A 21,366-nucleotide genomic window follows, 5' to 3' on the forward strand; every position below is an offset into this window, starting at 1 on the left:
CCCAAGTGTAGGTTCTAAGCAAAGGAATACTCCTTTTTTCTCAGTGGCCCTTCCTACCCATTTCCTTCCCCTACCACCCACATCCCACCTTAAAAATTAAGAAAGATACTCACCTGTTATCACTACACCATCCACCAGCCCTCCTATGACTGTCAGCCACAGCCCCAGGCCTCTCCCCTCATTCTGTAAAGACCGTTAGCTCTTGGCTCAAGATTACTGTTTTGGTGACGCAGAGGGTCTCAATCCTGGCTGCACATTTGAACCACCTAAGTAGCTTTAAAATAATAAAAGTTTAAAATACCTGTAATAGGGCTTCCCCAGTGGCTCAGTGGTTAAGAATCCACCTGCCAATGCATGGCACACGGGTTCGAGCCCTGGTCCAGGAAGATCCCACATGCCGCGGAGCAACTAAGCCCATGCGCCACAACTACCGAACCTGTGCTCTAGAGCCTGCGAGCTGCAACTATTGAGCCCACGTGCCACAACTACTGAAGCCCACGCGCCTAGAGCCCGTGCTCTGCAACAAGAGAAGCCATCGCAATGAGAAGCCCGTGCACCGCAATGAAGAGTAGCCCCCACTCACCTCAATTAGAGACAGCCCACGTGCAGCAACAAAGACCCAACACAGCCAAAAAATAAATTAATTAATTTTTAAAAAAAATACCTGTAATAGGATCTAACCCACAGAGATACTGCTTAAGTTGGTCCAGGGAGACCAAGGCTTCAATTTTTTTTAATTCCCTAGATGATTATAATATGCAGCAAATGTTGAGGACAACATCATAACTGATCCTTCTAGTACCCTGACCATCCAGCTCCTGACCTCCTTCTTCTATCCCGTTATTCTTAGCTGCTCATTGCCATGATCATGCCGTAGACTTTGACACTACCAATAAAAACCCCTGCATAATCTCAGTTTTAAGCCTTCCAACACTTCCCATCTTTTTAGCCTATACTTCCAGCACTCCAATTCTAATAACCCCCTAAGACCTAGAGTTCACTGTCCCACCACATTTACAAGGTCTCTCGACCTCCATATGGCCTCACTTCCCTCCTCGCCCAGGTTAGATTCTATGGTCAGTTTTTACCATTACCCTTTGCATATACCCTTAACTCTCTGCCCCACTGTCACTCCTTCTGTCCCTCCATAGAAATTATTAAAACTAATTAATAAGCCAGTCTCCCCTGATTATCCACCAATTTCCAAGGGGTGGGAATTCTTCATCCTTACCTTCATGGCTTCTTCAATCAGTTGCAGGAAATTCAAAAAATTACAAGATGCATTCCTTTGCTCTATATTCATAATATTTTTACTCAGACCTCCAGGTCACAGATTTTCTCTACTCAATGCCATATGGCCATTCAGCTAAATCTCCAGTGGGGCTTTACTTGCTGATTCAAGAAATTATCCTAATAGAGACCTGGACTTGATGACTTTCAAAAGAATCTCTAATTTTCTATATGGTCTAATTGATATGGGCTTATGCCATCACTGAAAAACAAGGGAATTTTTAAAGTATTGTTTAAAACATCAGGTTGTTTGTGTCCATCTCCCAGTCCCATTGTGGCTTCAAACATGTAGAATAAAGTTGAATCCTTAGGGTTATTGTTTCCTAACCTTATCAGAGACACGGAGAAATTTCAGATGCATAATTTAATCCTAATACACAGTTGTATACACTTGCCCCTCTCCCACCCATTATAATTACCTGCAAAATGCCAACAAAACACTGATCTGAGACCTTTAGTCACAACTGGGATTCCTCACCCACATCTAGGGTTCCTTCCACCTATAGATATAGGAATGAAGCCCATGTGAACTTTATATTGGCATCTCTGATGTCTACCAAACTTACGAAAACTGAACAGGAAGAGTAAGAACATATAAAGTCCTATAACTTATCAAGAAACTGAAAAACCTTCCCACAAAGAAGACTCCATACCCAGGATGGCTTCACAAGTGAAAATTTCCAAACATTTAAGGAAACAATGAGAGAGATCCTCTCCCAACTCTTTTACAAGGCAGCAAAACCTGAATCCATCATGTCACAAAAACATAGAAGAAAGGAAAATTATAGATAATAGATGCACAAATCAAATTAAATCCAGTGATGTATAAAAGGGTTATACATCTCAATTTTGTGTTCCTGGATTAATTCCTGTATTTATTCTGGGAATATAAAAAGATTCCTTTAATATTAGAATATCAATCAAAGTAATTGACCCCTTTTTCAGAATATATAAAGGAAAATTATATGATCAACTCAGTAAATGTAGAACAATGTACTTGATAAAATGTAATGCTTATTTGTGAGTTTTTTCTTAAACTGTAACAAGCTAGTAATAAAAAGGCATTTCCTTAATCTGATAAAGCATATCTACCAGAACAAAAAACAAACCACAGCAAACATCATACTTAATGATAAAATATTGAAGGCATTCCTCCTGAGACGGGGAACAAGATAAGGATGCCCACCCACAGCATTATATTCCACATTGTATTGGAGATCCAAGACACTGTAATAAATATTAAAATACACAGTCATTATTTGTGGATGTGGTGGCGTACATTGAAATCCCAAAGGAATCTACAGGTAAACTACTGTGAATTGAGCAAGGTCACTGTATACAAGAACAACATTCAAAGCTTAATTGAATTTCTATATGTTAACAATAGAAACAATAAGAAGATGAAATTGTTAACCGTTGTAAATTAAAGAATTAAAATACCTAGAAATAAATCTAACCAAAAAATGTGTATGGGGCTTCCCTGGTGGCGCAGTGGTTGGGAGTCCGCCTGCCGGTGCAGGGGATGCGGGTTCGTGCCCCGGTCCGGGAAGATCCCACATGCTGCGGAGCGGCTAGGCCCGTGAGCCATGGCCGCTGTGCCTGCGCATCCAGAGCCTGTGCTCCGCAACGGGACAGGCCACAACAGTGAGAGGTCCACGTACCGCAAAAAAAAAAAAAAAAAAATGTGTATGACCCCTAAGAGAAAACTACAACATGTGACTTCAATATATTAAAGAAAACCTAAATACACTATGCTTATGGATACACTATGCTCACGTTCAATATATTCAGTATTGGAAGGATATCAGTTTTCCCCAAATTGATCTACTGAGTCAATATAATTCCAATCCAAATCCCAGCAGAATTTTGTGGAAAGAGACAAGCACACTTTAAATTTTATATAGACTTCATTAAAAATGAAGAACATCTATTCTTCAAAAGACATCATTAAGAAAGCGAAAAAGTCAGAAGACCTAAATTGACATTTCTCCAAAGAAGACATACAGATGGTCAACAGGCACATGAGAAGACGCTCAACATTGCTAATTATTATTAGAGAAATGCAAGTCAAAACTACACTAAGGTATCACCTCACACCAGTCAGAATGGTCATCATCAAAAAGTCTACAAATAATAAATGCTGGAGAGGGTGTGGAGAAAAGGGAACCCTCCGGCACTGTTGGTGGGAATGTAAATTGGTGCAGCCACTATGGAGAACAGTATGGAGATTCCTTTAAAAAAACTAAAAATAGAGCTACCATATGATCCAGCAATCCCACTCCTGGACATATATCCAGACAAAACTATAATTCGAAAAAATACATGCACCCCAATGTTCCGAGTAGCACTATTTACAATAGCCAAGACATGGAAGCAACCTAAGTGCCCATCAACAGATGAATGGATAAAGAAGATGTGATATGTATAATGGAATATTACTCAGCCATAAAAAAGAATGAAATAATGCCATCTGTGGCAACACGGATGGACCTAGAGATTATCATACTAAATGAAGTTAGACAGAGAAAGACAAATATCATAAGATACTCACATGTGGAATCTAAAATATGACACAAATGAACTTATTTACAACACAGAAACAGACTCACAGACATAGAAAACAAACTTGTAGTTACCAATGGGCAAAGGGTGCAGGGGGAGGGGGAGGGATAAATTAGGAATTTGGGATTAACAGACAACACACTACTATATATAAAATAGATAAACAGGGCTTCCCTGGTGGCACAGTGGTTGAGAGTCCGCCTGCCAATGCAGGGGATGCAGGTTCGTGCCCCGGTCCGGGAGGACCCCACATGCCGCGGAGCAGCTGCTCCCCTGAGCCATGGCCGCTGAGCCTGCACGTCCGGAGCCTGTGCTCCGCAACAGGAGAGACCACAACAGTGAGAGGCCCGCGTAACGCAAAAAAAAAAAAAAGATAAACAACAAGGACCTACGGTATAGCACAGGGAATTATATTCAATATCTTGTAATAATCTGTAATGGAAAGAATAGATAGATAGATAATAAATATGTATAACTGAATCACTTTGCTGAAACTAACATAATATTGTAAATCAACTATATTAAAAAAAAAAACCTCCAATAAAATTTCTGGGCATCAAAACCCACGTGAGCTTCTCTGTTTGGCAACACTCTTGTCACCCATCAATGTCCGGAGAGTAACGTGTCCTGAGGACTACAGATGCTTTGCATTTGGAGCCCTCTCAGACTCTGCCCTCTGTATCCCTTCCCTTGGCCAATTTTAATCTGCATCCTTTCACTGTAATACACCATAACCCTGAGTATAAGTTTTCAGTGTGTTCTGTGAGTTCTGTAAAGAATGATCTTATCTGAGGGTAGGTTTGGGAACCCCTCGAATTTGCAGTTGATACAGAAGTGAGGGTGCTTCGTACGGACTCTTCTCTCTAACTTTGTAGCTGGACCCTAAGCCCTTGAGGTTGGTGTCAGAACTCTTGGACAGTCTTGTGTGAAAACTGTGTCCTCTTCCTGTGTAGTTGACTAAACTCCTGCAGTTGTCCTAAATTCCTCAGAGAAAGGAGCATGGACACAGAAAGAGGTGAGGAATTGGGGTGAATAATTAATCTACTTTGAGCCTTTGCTTTTATACTTGAAAGCGATTATACATGGCCAAGATATCATCTAGGGGTAGGAAGAAAATTCTATCAGAGTAGGTTGAAGGTCATGATTAGAAGAAAAATAAAACCATTCTGTTTTTCAGCCTGTTCAGGTTAGTCAGTAAAACTTCAGAGGGCCATTGTATGTCCCTGTGCAGTATAATGCAACAATGAATGAGATGTTTGAGAAAGATGGGGATGATGTCTGATAGTAGGCCAGAGAGTCAGGATCCACAGGACACACGAGACTCCAGCCCTGCAGATGGGATTTGTTGGATTTCTCCAGAGTGCATCCCATGCCTTCTCTCTCTTTTTTTTTTTTCCTTTTTTTATGGAGGTGCCTTGCGGCTTGCGGGGCCTTATTTCCCCAACCAGGGATCGAACCTGGGCCCGTAGCAGTGAAAACATGGAGTCCTAACCACTGGACCACCAGGGTATTCCCTCCCATGCCTTCTCCACACCCTCCACAAAGTTCTCTATTTCAGGGCTCCATCCCAGCTTCAGGAGTCCAGAGGCTGGATTTCCTTCACACAAACAAGCTATCTGCCAAAAAAACTCTGTTTTGCATAATAATTTCCCAGTGGAGCAGGAGACTAAGGGTCTCCAATTGCTTAGCAGAGGGGCCAACCCCTTATATCTTCACCTTGGAGCAGCATCCCCACGTAACCCATTCTTATTGGCTCTTCCAAGTCCTCAGTCTCTTCCTCAGGAAACCCAAATGTAGAGAAAGAAGCAGGCTTCTGAGACTCAGAACAAAGAATTCAGTAGAATGAGAAGAAGCTAAGATTCTGAGCACCAGGCTAGAGTTGGATGGAAAAATTGAGAGTCAACAGAGAGACCTGCCAGCCACGGCAAAACTGTCCCCCAAACAACCTTGGGGCAGAGAGCCCAGGGTTCACTTCTGATCTCTCTCTCTCTCTCAACTCCGCGCCATTTTCTTCATGGGCCTCATGTGCAAAGCTGCCTCATCCCCCCCTTACATAAAGCTACTGGTGAGACACAACCTGCTATGGCTTATAGGATGGAATTAAAGTGGACCTGCTCTGTGGGAAGTTACCTGATGCAACGGCAGCCTCCTAGGGCACAACCAGGGAGGTTACAGAGCAGAAAGGCTCATGGACCAAATTAAGATGCTCAAATCAAATGGTTTATTAAATCAGTAACAGAAATACAGGGAGAATCAAGAGGAAAGAGACAAATTTAGGAAATGATTCAAGCAGGGTGAAAGAACTACACTACCTGAATCCTGTGGTACACAGTGTGTGTGCGTGTGTCTCCATCTCTCGCCCTGTCTCTGTCTCTCTCTCTCTGCCACATCAGTTTTCCTGCTGACATATGGTCATGAGAACATTGAGTTGAGGGTAAACAAAGGGTGTCAGAGGACAGAAGGTGCCTGGAGCCAACAGGTGTCCCATCAGAAAAACACAGGGGCAAGTAAGCCTTGCCCGTAGCTCTAGCTCCCCAGTGACTTGCTAAGCAACGGTGCCTTTTATCTCCATGCCCTGGGCAGAAAACAAGTGGGACCAAAAATGGGCATCACCCAACGGTGCCAGTTTAAAAGCTCATGCATATTGAGTGTTTTGTGAAACTGCCTCGTTGCTTCATAAATATGTACTGCTTCTTGGTCCCTTCACGCCTTCCTATAAATATTCATCACACACATTCTCTACTTCCTTTCTTGCAAGCTCCTTTGCTCCATCCTTACTTTCTCTTACTCCCTGTGGTAGAATTATTCTTAAATAATACAAACATGCATTGCAAGTCCCTCTGTCAGAAGGATGTTCAACCTGAGCCTCAAGATGGAGAAAGTCAAGAGCTGTCGCATCTCAGGGCCACTCGGGCATGACTCAGAAACCATGGGCTAAATAGAAAGAAACAGGAACTGAAGCCACAGAAATTCACAGGGAGAAACAGGTGGGATATCTCAGGTGACAGGAGACAGATTCAGGGGCAGCAGCTGCAAGAACAAAAGGCTGGCCACCCAGGAAAGCCCCAGGCCTGCGACAATGACAGGGCTAAGTTGGAACAAGCAGTCAGTATCACTGGAGCGCCCCAGGAGGTGACAGTCACAAAGAAGTACATGTGACCAAAGTGTCCCAAAGCTGTGAGATGTGGTACTGAGCCAGAGGTGGAAGAAAAATGCAGGGAAGTGCAGGCAGAGAGAACCCAGGACTACAAGCGACACTGGGGGGTCCAGGGTGCAGACACCCATTTGGGATTCAGCAACAGGCTGCAGGTTCTATGACAAAGAGAATCCCAGTCCTGCGGGACACAATTCTGGAGGGAAAAGAGTAGGGATCCTGTTTTCAGAATCTGCTGTCAGGTCATATACTAAGTTAACCTTAAAAATGCATTCCAATATACATTAGGTGCAGACAAATACTGTTTGATTCCACTTATACGAGGTACCTAGAACAGTCAAATTCATAGAGTCAGAGAGTACAGTGGTAGATGCCAGGGGCCAGGGGGTGGGGAGGGGAGTGGGGAGGGGGAATGGGGAGTTAGTGTTTAATGGGGACAGAGTCTCAGTTTAGGAAGGTGAAAAATTCAGGAGATGGATGATGGTGAGACTGTATGTGACTGTGCTTAGTGCCACTGAACTGTACAGTTAAACATGGTTAAAATAGTATGGTTTATATTATGTGACTTTTATTACCAAAATAAAAAAATTTTTAATAAAAATTTAAAAATAGAGTCCTCTCCATACCTTGGCCTATGGTCCATTGAATGACAGGTGGGTGACAGGTGCATCCTCCAGGTACCAGGGCCACCTGAAGTTGCAGAATAACCTCGTGGGTTAGAGGCCTGGGGAAAGAGGGAAATAAGTATTCATTGAGTGTTGACTCTGTGCTAAGCTGTCGTGAGCCTTTTATCTAACAGAGCTCATTTATATGTCGCAGAAATTCTACCAGGGAAATGCTGCTGCTCTCCCCACTTGTGGCTGGGGAAACTGAGGCACTGAGAAGCTGAGTGATTCTTGAGCCAATAGGAAAGGATGATTCCAAACGCGAAAGGTCAGAGGCAATGAGTAAAGGATGAGAGGATGGGTCTTGTCACTGATGATTCCATCCTGAAGGTCTTGCTAACCCTCCATGGATTGTATGCTGAGGCCTCTGGACTTTTGACAGATTGATTGTTGCTATGGTTAACAGCAGCGGCTGGCAAACTTTTTCTGTAAAGGTCCAGATAGTAAATATTTTAGGCTTTGTGGGCTGTGTGATGTCTGTTGCAACTCTGCAACTCTGTCATTGTAACAGGAAAGCAGCCATAGACAATATGTAAATGAATGGGTTTAGCTGTGTTGGCTGTGTTCCAATAAAACTTTATTTACAAAAAAAAAAGAATCTGCTGCTAACTAGCTGGACAGGAACGTTATCAAGGACAGTGGGGCTGTGGCACAGAGTATGACGTTGAATTTGCTTATGCCTCTCCTGAAAAACATTTTGGATTATTTCTCTAAACTAGACCAGTAATATCAAGTCATTCCAAGATGACTGAACTCCTAGAGGCTGGGAGCTGTGAAGGAAGCAAAGATCAAATTCTAGAAGAGCCTGGCTTTGGTCCTGACTATGCCACTTACCAGCTATCACCTTGGGCTAGTCATATCACTTCCCTGAGCCTCTGTTTTTCCCTTCCATAATATGTGGACAATAATGTTTGCTTTTCAGACCTCTGAGGATTTGTATGGAGACAAAATGAAGTGACATACATGCAAGCTATTGCTAAATTATACCAATGGTAGTTATTAATATTACCAGTGATTTGCTGTGGGGTCAGAAAAAAAATTAGTGAGCCTTATTGGGTCTCAGATTTTTCTATGAGAAAGAGGAAAAGATCACTAACAACCTCTCTGCTGTTTGTGAGAGAAAAAAATAATTGCCTCAAACCCCTAGGAAGGTGGTGTTGTTTGAGCACTCTCTGATGAATTTCTGGGCACTGCTCATGGGCTACGTGTCTCTCTGGAGCCTCACACTCATTAAACTTAAGGTAGAGGCCCTCAGGGAATAGACTTGGTAAATGAAGAGGGCCAACCCTGTGCCAGGAGCCCCACCAGACCTCATGCACCAAAAGGATCTCCATCTCCAGGTATCATTCTCTGTGTGTCCTCGACTACCAATCATTGGTTTCCTGTTCAGCCCCTGGGACAATCTAAAATGAGGCAATTCTCGTAAACTGATACAGCCAGTATGGAGAACACATGAAGGTTCCTCAAAAAAACAAAAATAGAACGACCATGTGACCCAGCAATCCCACTGCTGGGCATACACCCTGAGAAAAACATAATTCAAAAAGAGTCATGTACCACAATGTTCACTACAGCACTGTTTACAATAGCCAGGACATGGAAGCAACCTAAGTGTCCATTGACAGATGAATGGATAAAGAAGATGTGGCATATATACAATGGAATATTACTAAGCCATAAAAAGAAACGAAATTGAGTTATTTGTAGTGAGGTGGATGGACCTAGAGACTGTCATATAGAGTGAAGTAAGTCAGAAAGAGAAAAACAAATACCGTACGCTAATACATATATATGGAATCTAAAAAAAAAAAAAAAAAAAGGTTCTGTAGAACCTAGAGGTGGGACAGGAATAAAGACGCAGACGTAGAGAATGGACCTGAGGACAAGGGGAGGAGGAAGGGTAAGCTGGGACGAAGTGAGAGAGTGGCATGGACTTATATACACTACCAAACGTAAAATAGCTAGTGGGAAGCAGTCGCATAGCACAGGGAGATCAGCTCGGTGCTTTGTGTCCACCTAGAGGGGTGGGATAGGGAGGGTGGGAGGGAGATGCAAGAGGGAGGAGATACGGGGATATATTATACGTATAGCTGATTCACTCTGTTATACAGCAGAAACTAACACACCATTATAAAGCAATTATACTCCAATAAAGATATTTTTAAAAAATAAAATAAGGCAATTCTCACAGGCCCAGGTGGAAAGACCAGGTAAGAGCTCATCCAGAAGGTTTCAGAGGAAGGAGAGATCCAAAGGTCCAACAGGACGGTCTGAGAACACCCACCCCTTGAGCTGGTTGGATGCAGCCAACAGCACAGGGAAGGAAAGTCACTCCCGGGGGTCTCTGGAAGCTGGATTCAGGGGGAGATTGTCCCTGCTTCTCCACAGGTCACTGTGCTCACAGATGACCCCCACCTCTTCTCCTGTGCTTCCCTTCTCCCAAGTTACCCTCGAGCCCCCATTTAGAATGAATAACAAGCACTGAATGCAGGTGTTCTTTGGTTAACAATAAGGTTAGTCCCAATGAACCCAGCGTAAGTTGAAAATATCATTAGTTGAAAATGCATTTAATACACCCTGGTGACGCAGTGGTTGAGAGTCCGCCTGCCGATGCAGGGGACGCGGGTTCGTGCCCCGGTCCGGGAAGATCCCACATGCCGCGGAGCGGCTGGGCCCGTGAGCCGTGGCCGCTGAGCGTGCGCGTCCGGAGCCTGTGCTCCGCAACGGGAGAGGCCACAGCAGTGAGAGGCCCGCATGCCGCAAAAAATAAAAAAAAAATACACCCATCCTACTGAGCATCATAGCTTAGCCCCGCCTTCCTTAAATGTGCTCAGAACATCAGCCTACATTTGGGCAAAGTCATCTAACACAAAGCCTATTTTATAATAAAGTGTTGAATAGCTCATGTAATGTATTGAACACTGTACTGCAAGCGAAAACCTGAATGGTCGTCTGGGTACAGAATTGTTTTAAGTGTATCGGTTGTTTTGTGATTGCTGCCACTGCCCAGAATCAGGAGAAAGTATCTTACAGCACATTACTAGCCTGGGAAAAGATCAAAATTCAGAACTCAAAGCATGGTTTCTGCTGAATGTGTATTGCTCTTGCACCATCATAAAGTTCAAAAATCTTAAGTCAAATCATCGTAAGTCAGGGACCGTCAGTATTACTCTCTGCCAAACGCTGACAAGAGCTTCAAAGGCATCATCTTATTTAATCCTCACGGCAACCCTAAGGGTAGGTACTATTATCGCCCCTTTGCAGAAGACAAAACTGAATGAGGTTAAATCACTTGCCCAGGGTTACAAAACGAGTAAGGGCTGGCACTGGGATTCAAATCCAGATCTGGCCAATCCCAAGGCCCATGTTCTTAACTGCTAGGCAATAATGCTTCCCAGAAACAAGCCACCAGCCCCAGGCTCCAGCAGTGGACTAAAGAAACCCTTCTGAAAGGCAATGAAAGGTTCGCCATTTGGGAGTGCATTTGCAATAGTTGGGGGTGGGTTAGGGAAGAATGGTGTAGAATCTCTCTGTCCCCCAGCTCTTGTAGGCCACTTAGATGTCCGCCATTACTCCGTGGAGCTTGATTCTTGAGGCCCGACATTCAAAGTCTGCATGTCCTCCTGGGCTCTAGGCCTCTGCACCCATATGTTGTCCCCTGACATCCCATCAGTGAGGCAACCCCTAGGCTTGGTTTTTAAGTTCAATACTTCTCTTCCACTCACTTATATAAAAATGTATTAAAAAAAAAAAAAGCTAGTTCAATCAACTGCTAATTGCTGTTCTTTGGACACATATACAAACCAGGAAAATCCCATAAGGAAGACAGTGAATTTTCCTCCTGTGCAAGGTAGGAGACCCTCCCATGGCCAGGGTTCTCTCTGACATCTTTTCATCCAGGCTAGAAGGAGAATGTCTAGTTCTCAGGGGCTTTCCCCTTCAGCAAATCCTCTACCTTCATGACAATCCCCTCATCAGCCCTCCCAAGTCACTTTCAGATGTTCCCACCAAATGTGTGGTCACTTTCTGAATCAGCCTCAACACAGAATCTTACAAATGGGGACCAGGACCCCCCTCACCTCTGTCGTTCTCCACCAGCATCCAATTCACGCAAGAGCTGGATCCATTCGGGTTGCTAGCCAGAGTGTTTCAAACTCTAACCAGAATAGGAATCAACTGTGAATCTTGTTAAAATGCAGATCTGATTCAGTAGGAGGGCTGGGAGGAACCAGATTCTGCGTTTCTAAGGAGCACCCTGTGATGCTACAGGTGTGCCATCTCTGTTTGGTAACCAGGTGCTAAAGATCAGTGACCACAGCTTGTGAATATCTGTGCCATCTGGCCGGGAGGGAAAAAAAAATGAAGCAAGAGAAAACCAGGCAGGGTCCCTTTGAGAACCACAAATTTTCTTCTCCCCCAAAAAGGAAATGTAGGAAAGTCCAGCAAGGCTGCGAGTTCTCTGCATGAAAACCAAGTCAGAGACTGCACACTAATTTTTATTGGAGGTTTCATGGCTCTGGGTTCCAAATTGTTTTAACCCAAAGTTGCTTTAAGATAGGCGCTGTTGGTGACTGTAAAGGAGAAGCAATAACTTAAATATCCCTCATTAGGGGACTTCTTAAAAGAGACGTTCATGAAATATCTTTTGGGGGGAAAAATGGGCAGCATTTATTCACTGACATTGAAAGATCTCCAAAATAGGTTGTTTAAAAAGAAAAACAAGATGCAGGACAATGTTTATAGTTTGCTACCATTTGTATCTTTTAAAAGAGAAAGGAGGGTATATACGTACACGTATTGCTCATGTAAGCAATGACTAACAACAGAAAAATACACAGGAAACTGGTAGCTTCTGAGGAAGAGAGGTGAGTGACTGGGGAATCAGAAGGGGCAGGATGGGAGGACTTATTTTCACTGTAGTCCCTTCTGAATTTTGTGCCATAGAAACACAGTTCCACTCAAAAACAAAAACTAAAATTGAAAGACAATCCCCTTGTTCTTATTTCTGTACCTCCATCCACCCAAAAATTCAATGAAATTGATTCACTCAACATTTTCATGTACCCTCTTGGTGAGTCCCCAGCTGAGTTAGTTCTCAGAACAAGGATCAGAGTAGCATTGCCTTGTGTCATTGCTGGGGAGACCACGAAAGGTGTGTGCTCAGGGTCTGGATGCTCTGGGGGTCCTGATTTCCCTTCTGGAAACCAAGAGACCTGCCACTGAGGTCAAGAACTGACAGTCTGAGTCCTCTGCAGGTGGCCTGGATCACCCTCGGAGGCTGGGTGAACGGTGAGAGTTTAGGATCCTCCTATAATTGGATGGCTGAGCTAGAATCTGTGACTGGAAACCAGGTGGGAGAACAATTACTTCCTTTAAAAAGTCTTCTTGTACGGACCTCATACTATACTTAGGACATGTTCTGTTCTCCCGAGTTATTTCTGGTTTAGACATCTGAGTTAGGCTGGCTGAACTATTGGGTCTCACTGTTCTTCTCTGGTTACCCTATATGATCTCTTGATCCTCATTAAGTAATTTCCCTAGCTCGTGTTATTTACCTTCTTTCCTGAGGCTATGATTCCCTCCGATGAAGAGGGGGTTATGCCAGTTGCTCTCCCTGGAGCCATCCAGCTTCCAATATCAGTTCATCCATTTGGGACCTCAGGCAGGTTACTCACCTCTCAAATGAGGTCGGGATGGAGGGGAACACCTAGCCTGGAGAATAGCACAGAGCAGAGGCTCAACAAATATTTGTTTCCTCCATCATAATATTTCTTCCTCCCTCCACCATCACCCAGGATTATTATAAGCACCTCATTCTTTTCAAAGCACCTCTGTTTTTACCATCTCTGAACCCCAAAAGCCCAGCCAAGACTTGTCCTTTGCACTTTGCGGATGAGCACGTAGGACCCAGCTTTCTCCAAGTGACTTGCCAGTGTCACATCACCAAGTGTGGAACTGGAACCATACCCCCATCGAGGAGCTCCCGGGAGAACTCCCTGAGCGCCACTCCTCAGGGAATTAGGTTCGAGTCCTGCGGCTCCTTCCTGTTTCTCCCCGTCGGTACATTCAAATCCACAAGTATTTCAGCTCCCACAATGTGCTGGGTTACAGGCAACTTTTTTTTAATGTCCAGATCTTTTGTACATGGAAAGGATTATGTAAAACCGTTTATTAATTGATTATATCTTAATCTGTAAATTTATTTTTTGTGGATTTGTGATCTTTACTGGTTGATAAGTCTAAAAAGTTGACCACCAACTGGAGTCACACAGTCTCCAAACACTGTGTGACTAAAGTAAGCTGATACCTAAACTCTTTGGTGGATTAACATCATAATAATAATAAAATTGAATGAGCATCTACATTGTCCTATGGTGAGAAATTGGCCTCACGGAATTGGGACCCTGAGATTCTCACTTTTTTTCCACTCTTTATTTTTCAAGTATTTTTCTACTGAGTTATAAATTTGGAACTTAGTTTTTCTTAGGTCATTAAATGCAATTTCTAGTTTTTCTTAGGCTGTTAAATGCAATTTCTAAATATAATAAATTTAATTATATATCTAGTAATGTTTGTTAAAATTTAAAACAATCGGGGCTTCCCTGGTGGTGCAGTGGTTAAGAATTCTCCTGCCAATGCAGGGGACACGGGTTCGAGCCCTGGTCCGGGAAGATCCCACATGCCACAGAGCAACTAAGCCCGTGCGCCACAACTACTGAGACCACACACCACAACTACCGAAGCCCGTGTGCCTAGAGCCTGTGCTCCACAAGAGAAGCCACCACAATGAGAAGCCCGCGCACCGCAATGAATAGTAGTTCCCGCTCGCCGCAACTAGAGAAAACCTGTGCTCAGCAACAAAGACCCAACACTGCCGATGGTAAATAAATTATTTAATTAAAAAAAATTTTAAACAATCACACTTGATCTTTGGTTAATGCTTCCTTTGCCCAAAAATCTAACAGATTAAATTCCCCCAAATAACTTAAGTGCTGTTTAAAATCAAATTCTCTTAAATAATTCAAAGTAAAGTCACAAAAAAAAAACTCTATAGGAGCAAATTCTCCTAAACATTTAAACACTATTTATACAACATGATTGATTAAATGCTCTTAAACTTTTTAAACTACAATCACAAATTTAATGTACCTGATTTCCAAGCCGTTCAAGTACCTTCATAAACATTTAAACAACTCCTGAAAATTACTAAATCAGATGTTTATTTTTGGTAAATCAAATGTTCTGCATTTTAGCAGAGTCTAATCGAACATAGATTTAGTTAATTCAGTTTAGCTAATCATTCTCCATATTTCAAGTCTAATTAACTAGATACTCTTAATTGTTTCAAGCACCTTAAATGGTATGCAGATGCAATATGTATATATTCAAATATGTATTCAAGTTCATATTAAATAGTATAATTGTCACATAAACTTGTCATCTTACAAATAGATCCTACACACAATTATCAATGCAGGGTGCAAAGCATACACCCATCTGAAAAGGTTCATCCTGAGGCTCCCACAGCAACTGGAGTTACAAATGATTGCCCAAGATTCAAGATGAGCGTTGTGGAGCCAGTGATTTGGGCTACGACTTCAAGACTGGAAGAGGGGAACATGGGTCTTCCTCCCTCGAGTGTTCAGCGCATCCTTCATGTTAACCAGCTCCTGTAGTCAGGTTCTGCTGCTATAACAAGGTACCACAGGCCCCAGCTTCCAGTGGTATTGAGTTTCACAACCCAGTGCATCATCTTTCAATTCTACTCTTACCTAATTCTTTTTTTTTGAACATTTTAGTTTAAAAGAATTTAGACTTACAGAGGAGATATAAACTTAGTACAGAGAGTTCCTGTCTACCCTTCATCCATCTTTCTCTACATGACCACAGTACAACTGTTGAAAATCAGAAATTAAGATTGGTGCAATAGGGTTAACTAAACTATAGGTTTTATTTAGATTTCATCAGTTTTTCCACTAATGTCCCTTTTCGTTGTTGTTCCAGTCTCTAAATCCAGGATACCACATTGTATTGAGCTGTTAAATTTTCTTAGTCTCCTCCAATCTGCGACAGTTTCTCGGTCATTCTTGTCATTCTTGCTGTTGACAGTTTTGAGGCATACTGGTCAAGCATTTTGTGGAATGCTTCCCGATTTGGGTTTGTCTGATGTTTTCTCATGATTAGGTTGAAGCTATGGATTTCTTACCCAATTCTTATAAACATTCTCCAATGTTTGTCACCTGATTTGGGCAAGTGGAATTCCAAACTCACCCACCTGGGTAGTAACTACCCTTTTTGCAGCCTGATTTGCCTTGATAAGACTCTGTATGTTCTATTTTTTTTTTTTTTTGGCCATGCCACGTGGCATGCGGGATCTCAGTTCCCTAACGAGGGATCAAACCCATACCCCCAGCAGTGGAAGTGCAGAGTCTTAACCACTGGACCGCCAGGGAAGTCTATTGAGGGCCAACATTGTGCCAGTCCCTGGAGATACAGCAATGAACAGAATTGACAAAAATGCCTGGCTTCACGGTTCGTGCATCCTAATGTCAGGGCAGAGATCATAAACTAATCAGTCACGTGTATATAGCATGTTAGGAGAGAATCAGTCCTACGAGGAAAAAAAGATCAAACCGAGAAGAGGAATAGTGAGTGCTGGAGTAGGAGAGAGTTTCCTTTAAATAGGGTGCTTAGCAAGGGCTGCACAAGCAGGTGACATCTGAGCCACAGCTTAAAGGAGTAGAGAGAAGGAGCCATGTGGCAGCTAACTGAAGCAAAGCGAGGGTAGGGGGGCCAGTGAGCACAGAGGTCCTGACTCATGCCTGGCGTGTCCTAAGAGGAGTAAGGAGAGACGTGTAGCTAGAGCGGGGTTAGGGAGAGTGGGGAGAGGAGGAGAAGAGGCCAGAGAGGTGAAGAGGGTGTCAGAGTAGTGGTAAGCCTAGCAGAGTGGGCTTTGAGGGCCACCGCGAGGGTTCTGACTTTCAGGTGTTAACAGAATCACCCTGGCTGCTCCTCATGAGAAAGAAACAAGACACCAGCTAAGACCAGTTGCAAAATAACCCAAGCAAGATAGGATGGTGCCTCTCAGAAAAGGGGGGGAAGTCAGTATACCTTTTGAAGGTAGAGCCAAAATGATTTGCTGAGGGATTCGATGAGGGGTCGTGGGGGAAAAAGGTCAAAAATGGCTAGAAGGTTTTGGCCAAAACAACTGAAAGGATTGAGTTGACATTACCTGAGTGGGAAGACTTTCTTATCTAATTATAGTTAATTTATATTCATTCATTGACATGAGGCACTGTGATAGATATCAGGGTACAAATTATTGAGATATTAAGTAACTCTCCTCCTACTAGGAGTAAAAAAATGCAATAGGAAAGATGGATGGGCTTTTTTTAAAATTTTTATTGGAGTATAGTTGATTTACAATATTGTGTTAGTTTCTGATGTATAACAAAGTGAATCAGTTATATATATGTGTATATATATATATATCCCCACTCTTTTTTAGATTCTTTTCCCGTATAGGTCATTGCAGAGTACTGAGTAGAGTTCCCTGTGCTGTACAGTAGGTCCTTATTAGTTATCTATTTTATATATAGTAGTGTGTATATGTCAATCCCAATCTTGCAATTTATCCCTCCCTTTCCCTTTCCCCCCGGTAACCATAAGTTTGTTTTCTACATCTATGACTCTATTTCTGTTTTGTAAGTAAGTTCATTTGTATCATTTTCTTTTAGATTCCACATATAAGCGATATCATATAGTATTTGTCCTTCTCTGACTTACTTCACTTGGTATGATAACCTCTAGGTCCATCCATGTTGCTACAAAAGGCATTATTTCATTCTTTTTTATGGCTGAGTAATATTGGATGGGCTTTATGTTAAAATATGGTGCTATTAATTCAACTAAAGGAGTATTTGTGAAATTCAGGGGAGAGAGGAAGGGAACAGACCTCTAAGCTGGATTTGGAGAGACCCAAGGACATTCCAAGAAGAAAATGTTGAATTTGTGAAGACATAGACATTTGCAATAATATTGTAGGTTTGTAGAAGTAAGTTTTTCAGAATTGCTAGAGGGTAAACTGAGAGCAGGGGAGCATGGAGGTGTTTCAAAGAGAACATCTAGCAGATTAAAGAATTTAGACATTATCCTAAGAGAGACAGGGAACACTTAGCACGCAAGCATGATTGTGACATCATGGGATTGCTGTGGGACCTGGAGAACAATCTACCACTCAGAGATACACGTGACTTTTCACTTGTAGTAGATGTTAAAGGCTACCTCTTCGATGAGAATGTTATTATTTCTCCATTCTTGTTTCTCCTCCTCTTCTTCACTGTCATGCGAGAAACACACCAGTTCAATGGCCTGGGGTCAGAAGCACACCACAGTGAAGGGATTCATCCTGCTGGGCCTCACAAACAGCGCAGACCAAAAACAACTCAACTCCCCTTTGCCATCTTCCTGCTGATCTACTCTGTGACTCTGGTGGGCAACCTGGGCCTGATAGATGTGATCCACGCCAGCGCCACCCTCCACACCCCCATGTACTTCCTCCTGGGTGTGCTTTCCTTCCTTGACATCTGCAGTGCCTCCGTGTTCACTCCCAGGCTGCTGATCAACTTCGTCACCACTGACCAGTCCATCTCCTTCGTGGGCTGTGTGGTCCAGACGGCCCTCATGATCCTCCATGGCACAAGGGAGTGTCTGCTTCTGGCCATGATGGCCTATGACCGATTCGTGGCCATCTGCCCCCCTCTCCTCTACCACACCATCATGTCCAAGCATTTGTGTGTCCGGCTGGGGCGTCCTATGCTGCTGGGGTGTTCATTTCAGCTGTTCAGACAGGGAATGCCTTCATCTTGCCCTACTGTGGTCCCAACATCATTGATCACTACTTCTGTGACATCCCCCCGCCATGCTCCAACTGGCCTGCTCAGAGACAACCATGGCCAATGTCATCTTGCTCGTCTTTTCTGCCTTGGTCACTGTCCCCACAATCTCAGTCATCTTGGTCTCGAATGCGTACATCCTGGCCACAATCTGTAGGATGAGGTCCTTGGAGGCCCAGCGCAAGGCCCTCTCCACCTGTGCCTCCCGCCTCACTGCCCTCTCGCTTTTCTATGGGTCTGTATTCCTTGTATATGTCCAACCCAACCCTGAAACTGCCTCAGCCTGTAACAAGATCCTCTCTGTGTTCTACACCATTGTGTTCCCCATGCTGAACCCACTGGTCTACAGCCTAAAGAATAAAGATGTCAAGGCCTCTGCACAAGTTAGGGTTCTTAAGCTAAGCAGAAAAGTAATTTGTTAGAAAAGTATCTGGTAGCCATAAGATAGAAGAGAAGCCTAGAGAACCCCGCCAGGACAAGAACCAAGAGAGGCAAGGCACAGCTAAGAGCCTGCCACAAGAGTAGTCTGTGCAGGATAGCACCATAGGAAGCATCACCTCTGGGCACTCTCCATGGCTGCAGCTAGCACTGCTGCCCCAAGCTTTCAACACAACTCAGCTGCTGGACACAGCCACCTGCACTAGCCACCACACCTCCCTCTAGAGCATCCAACTGTGTATCATCTCTAACTGATCCTAGACCTTCCCATCATTCCCTGAAGCTCAAGTCCTAAGCAGGAGCATTCACCTGTCTGGCAACGTAGCTATTCTACATCTCTTGATATATTAACTACATCTAGCATGGATATCTTACATCCACTGAGCTCCTACATGCACATTTCTGTTGTACAAAGCCCTGGGAGGTGGAAATAGGACCTTCTTTCACTTCAGAAGTGGGAGCTAGATTCTATATTCTTCCTGTCTTGAGAGTTCCCACATATAGCAAGGATCATTGAATGCCAAACAGTGAAAATGACATATTTCAACAGGAGAAACCTTCCCTACAAGGCTCTACAGGGAATGTTGCCCGTCTGAATACATGATATTGGAGAAATAATGCATGTGGTGTTTGAGTATAGGAAGGAGACAGTAGTCACTCGACTTTGGGGGAGAGAGTGGAGGCTCCAATTAGCCAGGGCCCAAAAGGTGCTCTAAAGCAGTAATGAGCTATTATTTCTATGTAAATGGCCAATTAAACAAAATTAAAGGCTGAAAGACCATACAACTTTCTTCAATCAAAATCAAATTACCTTTATGTTTTTAGACAAAACCCTACTTGTATTGTAACAGAAATCAGTCTTACTAATTTAAGAGTGGGGAAAAGGAGGTGGAATTTATTGTGAAACCCAGATGTCAACTGATGTTCAGTATCTTTTGGGGATTCAAATAAAATTGGCTTGAACCCTGTTCCATGTATCGCAGTGTCCCCACATTCCTGCCAACCTGGGAATCCTAGGTAACAGGAGATGGGTTGTAAATGTGTTTTATGCTTTGCCTGGTTACCTCTAACTCTGAGTTCCTTAATCCACTGAATTACTTCAGTTTATGAATTAGCCAGGGAGGGCGAAAAAGCATGGGATTAAGAATGTGGATGGGGCTTCCCTGGTGGCGCAGTGGTTGAGAGTCCGCCTGCCGATGCAGGGGACATGGGTTCGTGCCCCGGTCCAGGAGGGTCCCACATGCCGCGGAGCCGCTGAGCCTGCGCGCACGGAGCCTGTGCTCCACAACGGGAGAGGCTACAACAATGAGAGGCCCGCGTACCGAAAAAAAAAAAAAAAAAAAAAGAATGTGGATGATATAAATGGGGAAGAGGGAAAAACAAAACCTGACCATCTTAGATCCTGTTGGGGAAGAAAAAAGGGGAGTATAGGCAGGTTGGGTTAAGGGCAATACAGCTGGGCTTGAGGCCTGTGAAGAAGACAAAGAAGCAGTTGCATCTCCGTCAGATAAACCATTCACCTGTAACTTCACAGATGTCAAAGTGAAACTTTTTCCTAGAAAACTAATTAATCCACGGCTGAACCTGTTGATCAATTCTTAGTGACGATATTGGAATCACCTCCCGGCTTTATGTACAGGTTTGAGGTCATTTTTCTTAACATACTGTACTAGGCTTCTCCAGAGAAGCAGAACCAACAGGATATATATGGATAGATAGATATAAGAGGAGATTTATTATAGGAATTGGCTCGTGCAGTTATGGAGGCTGAGATCCGCAATCTGCCGTCTGCAAGCTGGAGGACTAGGAAAGACAGTGCTGTAATTCAGTCTGAACAAAAGCCTAAAAACCAGGGGGCTATCGGTGTAAGTTGTGGTGAGATTCTGAAGCCTCGGGAACCAAGATCAGCAATATCTGAGGGCAGGAGAAGATGGAGGTCCCACAGTTCAAATAAAAACAGCAAAGTCACCCTTCCTTGGCCTTCTTGTTTTATTCAGGCGCTCTACCGACTGGATGATGCCCACCCACATTGGTGAGGACCATCTTCTTTACTCAGCCTACCGATTCAAATGCTAATCTCTTCTGGAAACCCCTCACAGACACACTGAGAAATGTTTTACAACTATCTGTGCATCCTTTTGTCCAGCCAAGTTGACACATAAAATTAACCATCACACATGCTAAGGCTAGAGCAGGCTCCAGCCGGTCCCCTACCACCTCCGCAATACTCCATCTCAGACTCAGGAAGTTAGGAACTGCAGTCTTTTCATGAAAATAAGCCATTTGCTTAATGAGAAAGTTTTCTTTAAATAATAATTTCCCTTAGGGCCAAGGAGACGCAGAGGACCAAGAAATGGAGAAG

General features: G+C 43.4%; 1 pseudogene; it reads left to right on the forward strand.

The window, feature by feature from the left end:
* Positions 1-18,022: 18,022 nt before the first annotated feature.
* LOC111184061 (olfactory receptor 5P55-like) lies at positions 18,023-18,988 on the forward strand (annotated as a pseudogene).
* Positions 18,989-21,366: the final 2,378 nt, after the last annotated feature.

The sequence above is a fragment of the Delphinapterus leucas genome, chromosome 7, assembly GCF_059928025.1.
Source record: "Delphinapterus leucas isolate spDelLeu-1000000601 "Yukka" chromosome 7, BTC_Dleu_Yukka2, whole genome shotgun sequence".
Classification (NCBI taxonomy): domain Eukaryota; kingdom Metazoa; phylum Chordata; class Mammalia; order Artiodactyla; family Monodontidae; genus Delphinapterus; species Delphinapterus leucas.